The sequence below is a fragment of the Myotis daubentonii genome, chromosome 21, assembly GCF_963259705.1.
Source record: "Myotis daubentonii chromosome 21, mMyoDau2.1, whole genome shotgun sequence".
Classification (NCBI taxonomy): domain Eukaryota; kingdom Metazoa; phylum Chordata; class Mammalia; order Chiroptera; family Vespertilionidae; genus Myotis; species Myotis daubentonii.
This window is the reverse complement of record NC_081860.1, coordinates 16,765,645-16,778,360: the sequence shown is the minus strand read 5'-3', so window position 1 is coordinate 16,778,360 and position 12,716 is coordinate 16,765,645.

The window sequence follows — 12,716 nt, the reverse complement described above, 5'->3', positions numbered from 1 at the left end:
GCCCTTGACCGGAATGGAACCCAAGACCCTCCCAGTCCACGGGCCGACGCTCTGTCCACTGAGCCACACCGGCCAGGGCAGGTTTCCCCCATTTCTCACTTCGTCCTGACTCCGCTCCTGCCCCAGGCCCCGCTGTGCCTGCCTCCCATCCTCTCCCCACATGGATTCCTCAGGACACGAAGTAGGGCGGCAGAGATAAGGGACGGCGGCGGGGGGGGCGGGCGGGGGGCGCCGCATCGGGTGGGTGTGAAAGGAATGTCCTTCTCCTCTCAGCCATTTCTGGGAAACCGCCCGCGCCCTTGGGACCGGGCGATGGTTGGGAAGCAGTGGTTGGGTAAGCTGCCCAGAGCCTTGGTGGGGAGCCGGTTTTGGGGGCCGCTCTCTGTCCTCATCCAGGGCCCCCGACCCCTGGGAGCCTCTTCCCGGGCTTTCAGCAGCCTGGCTTCTGCCCAGACCCAGGGGGGTGCGTGTGGCTCCCCACCCCACCCCCTGAGAGGCCCGCCCACCAGGGTCCCATGTCGCAAGCCGGGTTCCTTCCTGAGCCGGGAAAGACGGTCTCCCTGGGCCGCGAGGCCAGTGTGGGAACAGTGCCTGCGGGGGGACCCGCTGCTCAGGGGGCTCGGGCACCAGCAGAGGGGCTCTGCACAGGGCGGAGGCCGGCCGAGTTTGGGGCTGGGAGGGCGGAGGGGGAGGGGAGGGGCAGGGGAGGGGAGGGCAGAGACAATGGCTGCATTGTGTCTCTCCCAGGAAGCGGGGCTCTGTGTCGCTTTCAGGGAAATTGACCGGGCCTGTTCGGATGCAACAGCTTGATGCGATCGTGTGAGTCCCGGCTGGGGCCTGGGTCGGGCCGCCCCCCACCCCCCCAGCTCATTAGGGGCAATGCCAGTAGGGACCGGCCATGCCGTGGGAGCTCCGGGCCCTCATTGGTCAGCCCGGGCCTGAGCTTAGGAAGTTGGCACAACAATGCATCTTATTATTATTATCATTATTATTATTGTTATTGTTATCAGTGAGAAAGGGAGAGGGAGAGAGAGAGAGAAACATCCATGATGAGAGAGAATCGTGGATCGGCTGCCTCCTGCACGCCCCAGACTGGGGATCAAGCCCACAACCCCGGCATGTGCCCTGACGGGGAATCAAACCGTGACCACTGAGCCACACCGGCTGGGCACTGATAGCAGAAGGTGTGTGTGGAGGAAGAGCGCTTTGAGGGGGCGCCCTGATCCCTGATTAGGGCTGACGGCTGCAGAAAATGGTGGCATTGCTCTGGCCGGTGTGGTTCAGTGGATAGAGCATCGGCCTGCAGACCGAAGGGTCCTGGGTTCGATTCAGGCCAAGGGCACGTACCTCCGTTGTAGATCCCTACCCGGCCCGGGCCCTGGTCGCACGTGCAGGAGGCAACCAATGGATGTGTTTCTCTCACATCGATGTTTTCTCTGTCTCTCCCTCTCTCTCCCACTCTCCCTAAAAAGCAATGGAGAAATATTCTCGGGTGAGGGTTAAAAAACAAAACAAAACGGTGGCTTGAGCCGGGACGGCCTCTGGGAGCTGGGCTTTGGCACTTGGTTCACATGCGGTTGGGTTGGGTTGAACGCACGCCCACCGACGGTGGCTTCGGTTCTGCGAGGGCACAAGGGCCTCAGGGCCCGGGCCCCCGTTTCCTCCCCGTCGCCTCTTGTCACTCTCCCTGTTGACCCTGAATTAGGACATGAGCGTTCACAGGCTCATTTCTCACTCCAGCAGTTTTCCGACACTTCTTAATGAGGAGGCTGCGGCTCGGAGACGGAGACAGGGAGGGCGAGGGGGGCGGCGGAGGGGCTGGGAGGGGCCGCCATGGGTGTGTGTGTGTGTGTGTGTGTGTGTGTGTGTGTGTGGACAGGGGCAGGACAGGCGGAGTAGGAAGCGCGAAACCACACGGGTCCTGGGGGACTGATGGGAGAGGAAAGAAAAGAAAACGGATCTTCGCGGGCTTTTGTTTGCCGGGTGGCCACGCAGGCATTTCCACCCCCGCAGTCTTGGAAGGTTCTGGAAAAGAAAGCAAAGAGGGTCAGTCATTGTTGATGTTGACCTTGGGAGCCGGATCCCGTCCGCAGTTAGCACCTTCCGCTCCTCTGACTCGTGCCCAAGCTCTCCCCACCCATCCACCGGGGTGCAAGCCACCGGAGCCGCGGGGACAGCGCCCAGCCCCCCAGCCGGCTCCTGGACGGGGCTCGATGCCATCCACGGGGAGGGTGCGATCCCGCGGGCTTCGGGGGACATCTTGGCTCTCTTGGGCCCCCAAAGTGGGACGAGATGGAGGTGGAGGAATGGGAGACGCCCGTGGACCCCGTATTAGTCAGGATAGGCCTGGTTCTGCGGCAGTAACCAACACCCGGATGTGGGTGCTTCAAACCCACAGAGGTGCCCGGCCGGTGTGGCTCAGTGGCTGAGCATCGACCTGTGAACCAGGAGGTCAGGGTTCGATTCCCGGTCGCGGCACATGCCCGGGTTGTGGGCTCGATCCCCAGTAGGGGCGTGCAGGAGGCAGCCGATCCACGATTCTCTTTCATTGATGTTTCTATCTCTCTCCCTCTTCCTTCCTCTCTGAAATCAATAAAAAAGTATTTTAAAAAAGAAGACTTAAGCTGTAGCCGGTGTGGCTCAGTGGATAGAGCGTCGGCCTGCGGACCAAAGGGTCCCGGGTTCCATTCCAGTCAAGGGCACGTACCTCGGTGGCAGGCTCCTCCCCGGCCCAGGCCCTGGTCGGGGCTCATGCAGGAGGCAACCCGTCGATGTGTCTCTCTCACATCGATGTTTCTCTCTGTCTCTCCCTCTCCCTTCCACTCTCTAAAAATCAATGGGAAAAATATCCTCGGGTGAGGATGAACAACAACAACACAAACAAACATTTGAGTGTTTTATATTTAATTTTATATTTATATCTCTCCGAGGAAAATACATATGACATAGTCTGCTATTTTGACCACGCGGTGCAGCAATTCCTTAAGCAAATATGTGATGAGGCGTTTTAAAATATAGGACCTGTTTCTGTACAGCCCACACCCACCCATTTGCTTTTATTTATCCTAAAGATGGACACACTGTGACTCTCTTGGTCCTTTCTTTGGCTTCCTGTTAAAATATAGAATTAGGAAGATTTTTCACGTGCCGAATCGCCCTGAGGAGGAGACGAAGCAGCGATCTTTTGGAAACGGTAAAAATATTGGGAGGAAGTGGGTCTCATCGCTTCTTTTTTCCCCCATGTTCAGTAGCTCGGCCCTTCATTTCCTGTTTCCAACAGCCGGGCAATTAGACTAGAATGAGAACTCTTTGCTGGGGAGATGACATCCGGGAGTTGAAACTATCGGCTGCACAAACCTTGACACAGAGGGCGGGGGTGGGGATGGTCTCCGTAACTGGCAGAACGTTTTAGGACTAGAATGTCACTGCCCCCAAATGACTTCTTCCTGCAAACACTCTGATGTCTGGGAGGTAAAGTGACATTCGTACTGTTTTTAATGGAATGATCCACTCTCCATCGTTTTTATTATGATTACTAGAGGCCCGGTGCACGGATTCTTGCACGGGTCGGGTCCCTCGGCCCGACCTGCAGGGATGGGGCTGAAACCGGCTCTCTGACATCCCCCGAGGAACCCCGGATTACGAAAAGGCGATTTTCGGGTGACGCAGCCCGGAATCGGGCTCCCTCCTCTCTGGTTCTGGGTGCGTCACCCGAGAACCGCAGCTGCCAAGTCACCGCAGCTCGGCAGCTCCTGCATTGAGCGTCTGCCCCCTGGTGGTCAGTGTGCATCATAGCTACTGGTCGGACGGTCAAACGATGGATAGTCGCCTAGGCTTTTATATATATAGATAATTTTCAAATATATCTCTATTGATTTCAGAGAGGAAGGGAGAGAGAGATAGAAACATGAGAGAGCATTATGGATCGGCTGCCTCCTGCACGCCCCACACTGGGGATGGAGCCTGCAACCCGGGCCTGTGCCCTGACCGGGAATCAAACCGGTGACCTCCTGGTTCCTGGGTTGAAGCTCAACCACTGAGCCACGAGGCCAGGCCATCCTTCCCCTGTCGATGCGTGGTTCCCTCTGCACTTGGCTTCTGCCCGCTGCAAGGTCTGACGAACTTGGGCCACAGGGAGCCAGAGCCGGTGGAAGCTCTGGGCGGGTTGGCCCTCCGCAGGCAGGGCTGTGGTTGGGTCCTGGGAGCTCCCCCCGCCCCCCGCGGCCCCCCTCTTGGATAACGTGTTCCAGGTGCTGATCCTCAAAACAAAGGCGCTTTTCTCCTTGGCCTGAGAATGGAGGGTCCTCGGTGGCCGCACACGGCTCTTCCGAGAGGGTCCGATTTGGTTACAGTAAGAGCTGCTGTTTCACAGGGGAAAACCAGCAGAGGTGCCCGTAATTTGATTCACGGAGTAACTGGGAAAACTCAAAGGGGGGGGGGGGGGGCTGGGGGGGAGGGAGGAGAGAGGTCCAGCTCATTCATGCAGCGCTCAGCCCTCTGAGAACCGCAGACAATAGGCTGCCCCCGCCGCAGCCACCTCTGAGGTCAAGGTCACCAGCGAGTTTTGCTGGCATTGCTCGAAGGATCACACCCCTAACAGTTTCGATGCCCTGCATTATCCCGTCTGAGTTCATCTTCCTAACGACTGTTCATGTGCGCGACGCTGAAGGCAGAACAGAGAGCTCCGTGTGGGAGGAGTGAGGCCGTCAGGGAAGGGTGTTGACAGTCAACGGCTACACATCTATTGGGGAGGGCAAGAGAACCGGGAGCCCGAGGAATAGCATTGTCTAAGGTGCCGACGGGTTTTGCCTAAACATATTCTATTAATTCATCTCCCTCCAGCAACGTTTAAATTTGTAGCGCTACCGTATCAACTACAGGAATCTATACGTTACTACGCATGAATAAGGATTTATATTATAGCACGACTATATCAATGACATGAATCTATAAGTTGCTACACATTAATGAAGATTTATATTATAGCACTACTATGTCCATGACATGAATCTATGTTAATGCACATTAATAAAGATGTATAGTATAGCACTATTATATCAACTAAATAAATCTAAACGTTACTACGCATTAATAAAGATTTATGTTATAGCACTATTATATCAACTATATAAATCTATACGTTATACGCATTAATAAAGATTTATGTTATAGCACTATTATATCAACTATATAAATCTATGTTACTACGCATTAATAAAGATTTATATTATAGCACGACTATAGCAATGAAATAAATTTATAAGTTACTGCACGTTAGTAAAGATTTATCTTATAGTACTGCTATATCAACTAAATAAATCTATAAGTTACTATGCATTAACAAAGATTTATAAGAATGAAATGTATATAATTGGATACTCAGCTTTTCCGAGTAGCCAATGTGTAGGAATGGCTGTTCATCTAATTTATTAGAAGATTTATTGGCGATCAAGAGCATTAAGAAACGCATACAGCCCGGCCGGCGTGGCTCAGTGGTTGAGCGTCCATCCATGAACCAGGAGGTCACGGTTCGATTCCCGGTCAGGGCACAGGCCCAGGTTGTGGGCTCCATCCCCAGTGTGGGGCGTGCAGGAGGCAGCCGATCCATGATTCTCTCTCATCATGCATGTTTCTATCCTCTCTTCCTCTCTGAAATCAATCAAGATATATTTAAAAAAAAAATAAAAGTATCCAGCTTTTGCCTTAAAATTGGCAACTGGTCAATGTGTGTGTGTGTGTGTGTCTCTCTCACTCCCTTCTACATCTCTCTAAAGATCAATGGAAAAAGTATCCTGGGTTAGGACTATATAATATATATATATATATATATATATATATATATATATATATATATATATATAGCCATGGACATCATTAGAACAGGTACGAGTTGGCCATTATTACAGCGGAGGCACAACCTCCACAACACACAGATAAGTGAAAAGAGCAGGTGGGCAGCCCTCCCTTCGCTGTGGAAGGCGGGGCGACCGCTCTTGGTGAATTCCTAGAATAGTCGCACCCACACACGTTGGGCAATAATGACTCGTCAGAGGAGGAGGAAGGGGGAGAACCCGACCGGCTGGGAATTCAGGACACAGGGAGACACGGTGGATGGTACAGTTGGACTTCTTGCTTCCCCGTGAATGAATTCCCTTTTTAATTAAAAAAATAAATCAATCTAGCCCGGCTGGCGTGGCTCCGTGGTCGAGCTTCAACCTAGGAACCAGGAGGTCACGGTTCGATTCCGTGGTCAGGGCACAGGCCCGGGTTGCGGGCTCGATCCCCAGTAGGGGGCGTGCAGGAGGCAGCCGGTCCATGATTCTCTCTCATCATTGGTGTTTCTATCTCTCTCTCCCTCTCCCTTCCTCTCTGAAATCGATAAAACTATATTTAAAAAAAATAAAGGAATCTAGGATGAAGCCGGATGTATGTGGGACGCTCTCCCGCGTGGCTCTGAGGAGTTCCACGTGCCCACAGCCCTCCTGCCTGCCCACCGGTGCCTGGGCCATCGGTAATCGGGGAGTTTGACGTGCGGCCAGGCCCCGTGCTGCTGGCGGGACTCCAGCTCAACAGTCCCTTTCTTCCCCCTCCGCCCTGCAGCGAAGCTTGCAAATCGCTCTGATCCCGCAGACAAAGCCCTCGCTCATTCCGGCATCGCCGAGCGTCCTACACAGGAACGCTAAGAACTGGCGAAAGCGGCCCCGGGACTTCAAAGTCCCCGATTTCCAGGCTGTGGGCTGCAGGTATGCGACAGGCCTGACAGGCCCGGTGATGGCGGAGATAACGCAGGAGGTCCCCGGCTCCGGCCCCAGCGCCCGCCTGCCCGCCTGGGCGCTAGGTTTGCTGCGAGATTAATGTTATCTGGGGAGGTGTGAGCACTTTGGTTGTTCCCTGCGAACCCAGGAAATCGGCAGCAGGTAACCAACCATCAGGAACGGAAGCCTTGCCCTGGCCGGTGTGGCTCAGTGGGTAGAGCTCCGGCCTGCGGACCAAAGGGTCCCGGGTTCGATTCCGGTCAAGGGCACGTACCTCGGTTAGCAGGCTCCTCCTTAGTCGGGGTGCATGCAGGAGGCAACCAATCGATGTGTCTCTCTCACATCCATGTTTCTCTCTGTCTCTGCCTCTCTCTTCCACTCTCTAAAAATCAATGAAAAAGTGAGGATTCATAAGAAGAAAAAAAAAAAAGCCTTTAAACCAGCGGTTCTCAACCTGTGGGTCGCGACCCCTTTGGCGGTCGAACGACCCTTTCCCAGGGGTCGCCTAAGACCATCCTGCCTATCAGATATTTACATGACGATTCATCACAGTAGCGACATGACAGTGATGAAGTAGCCACGAAAATAATTCTATGGTTGGGTCACCACAGGAGGAACTGTGTTTAAAGGGCCAGGAGGTTGAGAACCACTGCTTTAAACCCAGTGGAAGCTACAGTGCCTCTTTTGAGCCCAGTTTGCTGAATTCTGGGCTTGCACACGCATGGTTTCTACATTGGAGCTCAATTCTTTTAAAATATATTTTTATTGATTTCAGAGAGGAAGGGAGAGGGAGGGAGAGAGAGAAACATCGATGATGAGAGAGAATCATGGATCGGCTGCCTCCTGCTCGCCCCCCACTGGGGATGGAGCCCGCAACCCGGGCCTGTGCCCTGACCGGGAATTGAACCGTGACCTCCTGGTTCATAGGTGGACGCTCAGCCACTGAGCCATGCCGGCCACCGCCCCCCCCCCTTATCTTTTTATGTCTAGAGCCTCTCCAAGGGATCTACACCCCCAGCCGCCTCCCTGCTCTGCTTGGTGTCTCCAGGGGAGGGCATTGCTTCTGATCGTAAAGAAACGTGACGTATAAACCCGACGTGTGCTTTATGGCTGCGCACCCACGACCTATAAAACGGCGCCTTTCGCCCTGAACGCTCCCTTAAGTCATGGGGTTTGACCGGCTCCCCCACACCTCCCCGCGATGACGCGATGGGGGAGAAATGAGAGGACTCTGGAGGGATCCGCTGGGCTCCACTGCCCACAGCCCCGGCCATCTCCCCCCTCGACCCGGCGTGGTGGGTCTCCGAGCTGTTTCCTTTGGCCGATGGCTGGCCACGCAGCTGCCCGCCGCCCCTGGGTGCGCATTCCTTCCGGACACACACCATGGAGTCCGAGCGCCCTGGCGAGCTCCCCTCCTCCCGGGTGTGCGTTTGGTTAGGTATCAGGGGAAGTGGCCAATGTGTTTTGGATTAAAAGCGATCAGCGGCTGCCGCCCCAGTTCCAGGGGGCGGAGGGGGTTCCATGAGGGCCCCTAAGAGGCCCCGGGAGCCGGGAGCCGGCTGGAGGGAATGGCTTGGTCCTAACTGTCAGCTTCAAGGTCAGGATGGAGCGTCTGACCCACTGGGTCACCCCTTGTACTTGGCCTTGGGGGTCTCCCCTTCCTTCCTTCCTTCCTTCCTTCCTTCCTTCCTTCCTTCCTTCCTTCCTTCCTTCTCTCTCTCTCTCTCTCTCTCTCTCTCTCTCTCTCTCTCTCTCTCTCTCGTTAATCCTCACCCAAGGCTATTTTTCCCATTGATTTTTAGGGAGAGTGGAAGAGAGAGTGGAAGACAGAGAGAAACATCGGTGTGAGAGAAACACATCGATGGGTTGCCTCCTGCACGCGCTGTGACCAGGGCCCGGGCCTGGGAGGAGCCTGCAACCGAGGCCCGTGCCCTTGACCAGAATTGAACCCGGGACCCTTTGGTCTGCAGGCCGACGCTCTATCCACTGAGCCATACCAGCCGGGGCTGCTTCTCTCTATCCACAGCTTCCTCTCCTCAGAGCCCACACAGCTGTACCTAGATCTTAGGGCAGCCCGTTCACATTCATGACAAGTTCCACCACGTCTGACCTCAGTGCTGTAGAGTAATTACTATTATTATTAGTTAATCCTCAGCCGAGGATATTTTTCCATTGGTTTTTATTTTACTTTATTTCTTTTCTAATACATATTTTGTTTATTTCAGAGAGAGGGAGAGAGAGAGAAACATCCATGATGAGAGAGCATCATGGATCGGCTGCCTCCTGCACGCCCCCCACTGGCGATGGTGCCCACAACCCGGGCAAGCGGCCCGACCAGGAATCAAACCCTGACCTCCTTCCTGGTTCATAGGCCGACGTCCAACCACTGAGACATGCATGCGTGTGCATTTTAAACAAATATTTATTTCCTTATTTTCCCCATGAGCTACATGACAGACACATTCACGTCTATCTTCTCATTTTAGGTAAGAAAAAATGATCTTCCGTTTATGGAGAGGAAAATTAATATAAAACGGGGGGAAATTCATGTTAACGTTGGTCAACAGTTAGAACAATTGGGGCCCCCCTGACCTGCATGAAGGCTGTGGGGTCCCCACAAGGCGTGTGGGAAAGGCCCACGTGGGAGACTGGCTGGCCGCGTGTCTGAGCAGAGCCCCACTGAGTGCAGACGGGTGAGTGAAACATACAGATCGCGTGTTGTCACTCGAGTGGCATTTCAAAGGCCCGGATTCCAGAGGGAACCTCTGGGAGACAGGTACATGCTTCAAGGGCCCTGAGACCCGGGAGCTGCTTCTCAGACAGAGGCTGTGACGGTGGGACCAGGGAGCGGGTTGGGGAGCGAGGGGCCCCCTGTAATTTACGTTCCCAGGGAAAGAGCGGGGTGGATAGGGTTACCACCACCACAGAGCACAGGCTGGTGGCAGAACAGGGGCAGAGGGCCTTTGGGGCGGGCTGGCCACCTCGGGACTTTGCAGCCCCCACCCCCACCCCCGAGAGGACCAAAGCTCGGTGCGACCAGGAGCAGGGCCGCACAGCGAGTTTGTGGGGCACAGGGAACCGGGGAGTATCAGTTCCCACATCTGTACCTGGGGCTGGGGGTGGGTATAAAATAGTGCCTGCCTGGTGTGAAAATTCTATAAACATGGGCACAGTTTATGTGCGTACTGACTGTTGGTGTGCACGCTAACAATCTGTGTGCATGCCAACAGTCTGTGTGCATGCTAACAATCTGTGTGCACGCTAACAATCTGTGTGCATGCCAACAGTCTGTGTGCATGCTAACAATCTGTGTGCACGCTAACAATCTGTGTGCATGCCAACAGTCTGTGTGCACACTAACAGTCTGTGTGCACGCTAACAATCTGTGTGCATGCCAACAGTCTATGTGCATGCTAACAGCCTGTATACATGCTAAGAGCCTGTGTGCATGCCAACAGTCTATGTGCACACTAACAGTCTGTGTGCATGCTAACAGTCTGTGTGCACGCCAAGAGTCTATGTGCACACTAACAGTCTGTGTGCATGCTAACAGTCTGTGTGCATGCTAACAGTTTGTGTGCACACCAACAGTCTGTGTGCACGCCAACAGTCTGTGTGCACGCCAACAGTCTGTGTGCATGCTAACAATCTGTGTGCATGCTAACAATCTGTGTGCACGCCAACAGTCTGTGTGTACACTAACAGTCTGTGTGCACGCTAACAATCTGTGTGCATGCCAACAGTCTATGTGCATGCTAACAGCCTGTATGCATGCTAAGAGTCTGTGTGCACGCCAACAGTCTATGTGCACACTAACAGTCTGTGTGCATGCTAACAGTCTGTGTGCATGCCAACAGTCTATGTGCACACTAACAGTCTGTGTGCATGCTAACAGTCTGTGTGCACGCTAACAGTTTGTGTGCATGCCAACAGTCTGTGTGCATGCCAACAGTCTGTGTGCACACCAACAGTCTGTGTGCACGCTAACAGTCTGTGTGCACGCTAACAGTCTGTGTGCACCTAACAGTCTGTGTGCACCTAACAGTCTGTGTGCATGCTAACAGTCTGTGTGCACACTAACAGTCTGTGTGCACGCTAACAGTCTGTGTGCACCTAACAGTCTGTGTGCACGCTAACAGTCTGTGTGCACCTAACAGTCTGTGTGCACCTAACAGTCTGTGTGCACGCTAACAGTCTGTGTGCACGCTAACAGTCTGTGTGCATGCTAACAGTCTGTGTGCACGCTAACAGTCTGTGTGCACCTAACAGTCTGTGTGCACACCAACAGTCTGTGTGCACGCTAACAGCCTGTGTGCACAATAACAGCCTGTGTGCACGCTAACAGTCTGTGTGCACCTAATAGTCTGTGTGCACGCTAACAGTCTGTGTGCACGCTAACAGTCTGTGTGCACACTAACAATCTGTGTGCATGCTAACAGTCTGTGTGCACGCTAACAGTCTGTGTGCACACTAACAATCTGTGTGCATGCTAACAGTCTGTGTGCACCTAACAGTCTGTGAACACACTAACAGTCTGTGTGCATTCCTGCTCATTGTTCAACAAACACTGAGACTCGACCTCTCTGTACGCTCCTGCCCTCTCTGTTGCAGCGGTGAACAGTCTTTGGCTGCGTGGAGCCTTTAATCTGGAATCTGATGCTTGGAGCCTTCGGCTTTGATATTGTTCCCTCGCAAATCCCATCATTACAGCAGCGGGCACTCGGGGGTTGTCCACATTCATGCTCCTTCCTGTCCCGTCTCGAACCCTGCACACCGCGCTCCGGTGGCTCCAATGTGCCCTCAAAGAGATAACATCTTTAAAGACCAAGTTCGTGTCTGACATGGGCTTGTGCGCCGGTTTCTAACACGTGGATCGCCGAGACAAGGCCTTGTTTATTTGCCCCGTATCCACAGTTTGTGACCCAACTTCGTTCTTTCAAATGGAGGCCTGGGGCTTAGTGACAGGCTGGCCATGTCCCCCAGAAAGTTCTACACTTCTCTTTTTCTTTTTAAAAATGTTTTTTATTGATGTCAGAGAGGAAGGGAGAGGGATAGAAACATCTACGGTGAGAGAGAACCGATTGGCTGCCTCCTGCACGCCCCCTACTGAGGATCGAGCCCGCAACCCAGGCCTGTGCCCTGACCAACCAGGAATCGAACCATGACCTCCTGGTTCATAGGTCGATGCTCAACCACTGGGCCACACCGGCCGTGCACACACAGGAGTTGCCACGCATCCCCCCCGCGTGTGCCCTCTGCTCTGGTCCCACCCTGAGCCGGGTCACCGGCGGCCAGGAGGCTCTTAGTCTTGCCTCCATGGCCTCAGGGGATCCTCGAAAGACCACAGTCAGAAATCAGGGCATTTCCCAGGGTCTGGCGGCCTGGGTCTAGGCAGGGCCATCTGATTGCGCGTCCTATGTCATTACCGAGTCAAATTATCCACATTACGGGCCTGGCGCTGGAGTTCACTTCTCCGCTGATGGCAACCCTGCAGTTTCACATGGATTACCAAGGGAGTCCGAGGAGACACGCTGCCCACAAAGTGTGGGAACCACTTATGCCCCCAAAATGAAGGAGGAGGGGGGTGGGATCTCAGACATTCGTGATTGGACCTGACTGGCCCTCAATCCACTTTCTTCCCTTTTTTTTTTTTCTTTTTGGAATTTTTATCTTGATCTAAACAGGAGCAAGTCAATGGACCAAGTTCGCGAGTAGAAGCAAGAAGCTACGGGGCCCTGGCTGGGTGGCTCAGTGGTTGAGCATCAACCTAGGAACCAGGAGGTCAGGGTTCGATTCCCGGTCAAGGGCACATGTGGGAGGCAACCGATGGGTGCTGCTCTCTCACATTGATGTTTCTCCCTTCCTCTCTCTCTCTCTCTCTCAAAAAAAAATTCAATTATATATAAAAATATATATATATATATATTGAATTATATATATTTTCACCAAAATGAGGGGATT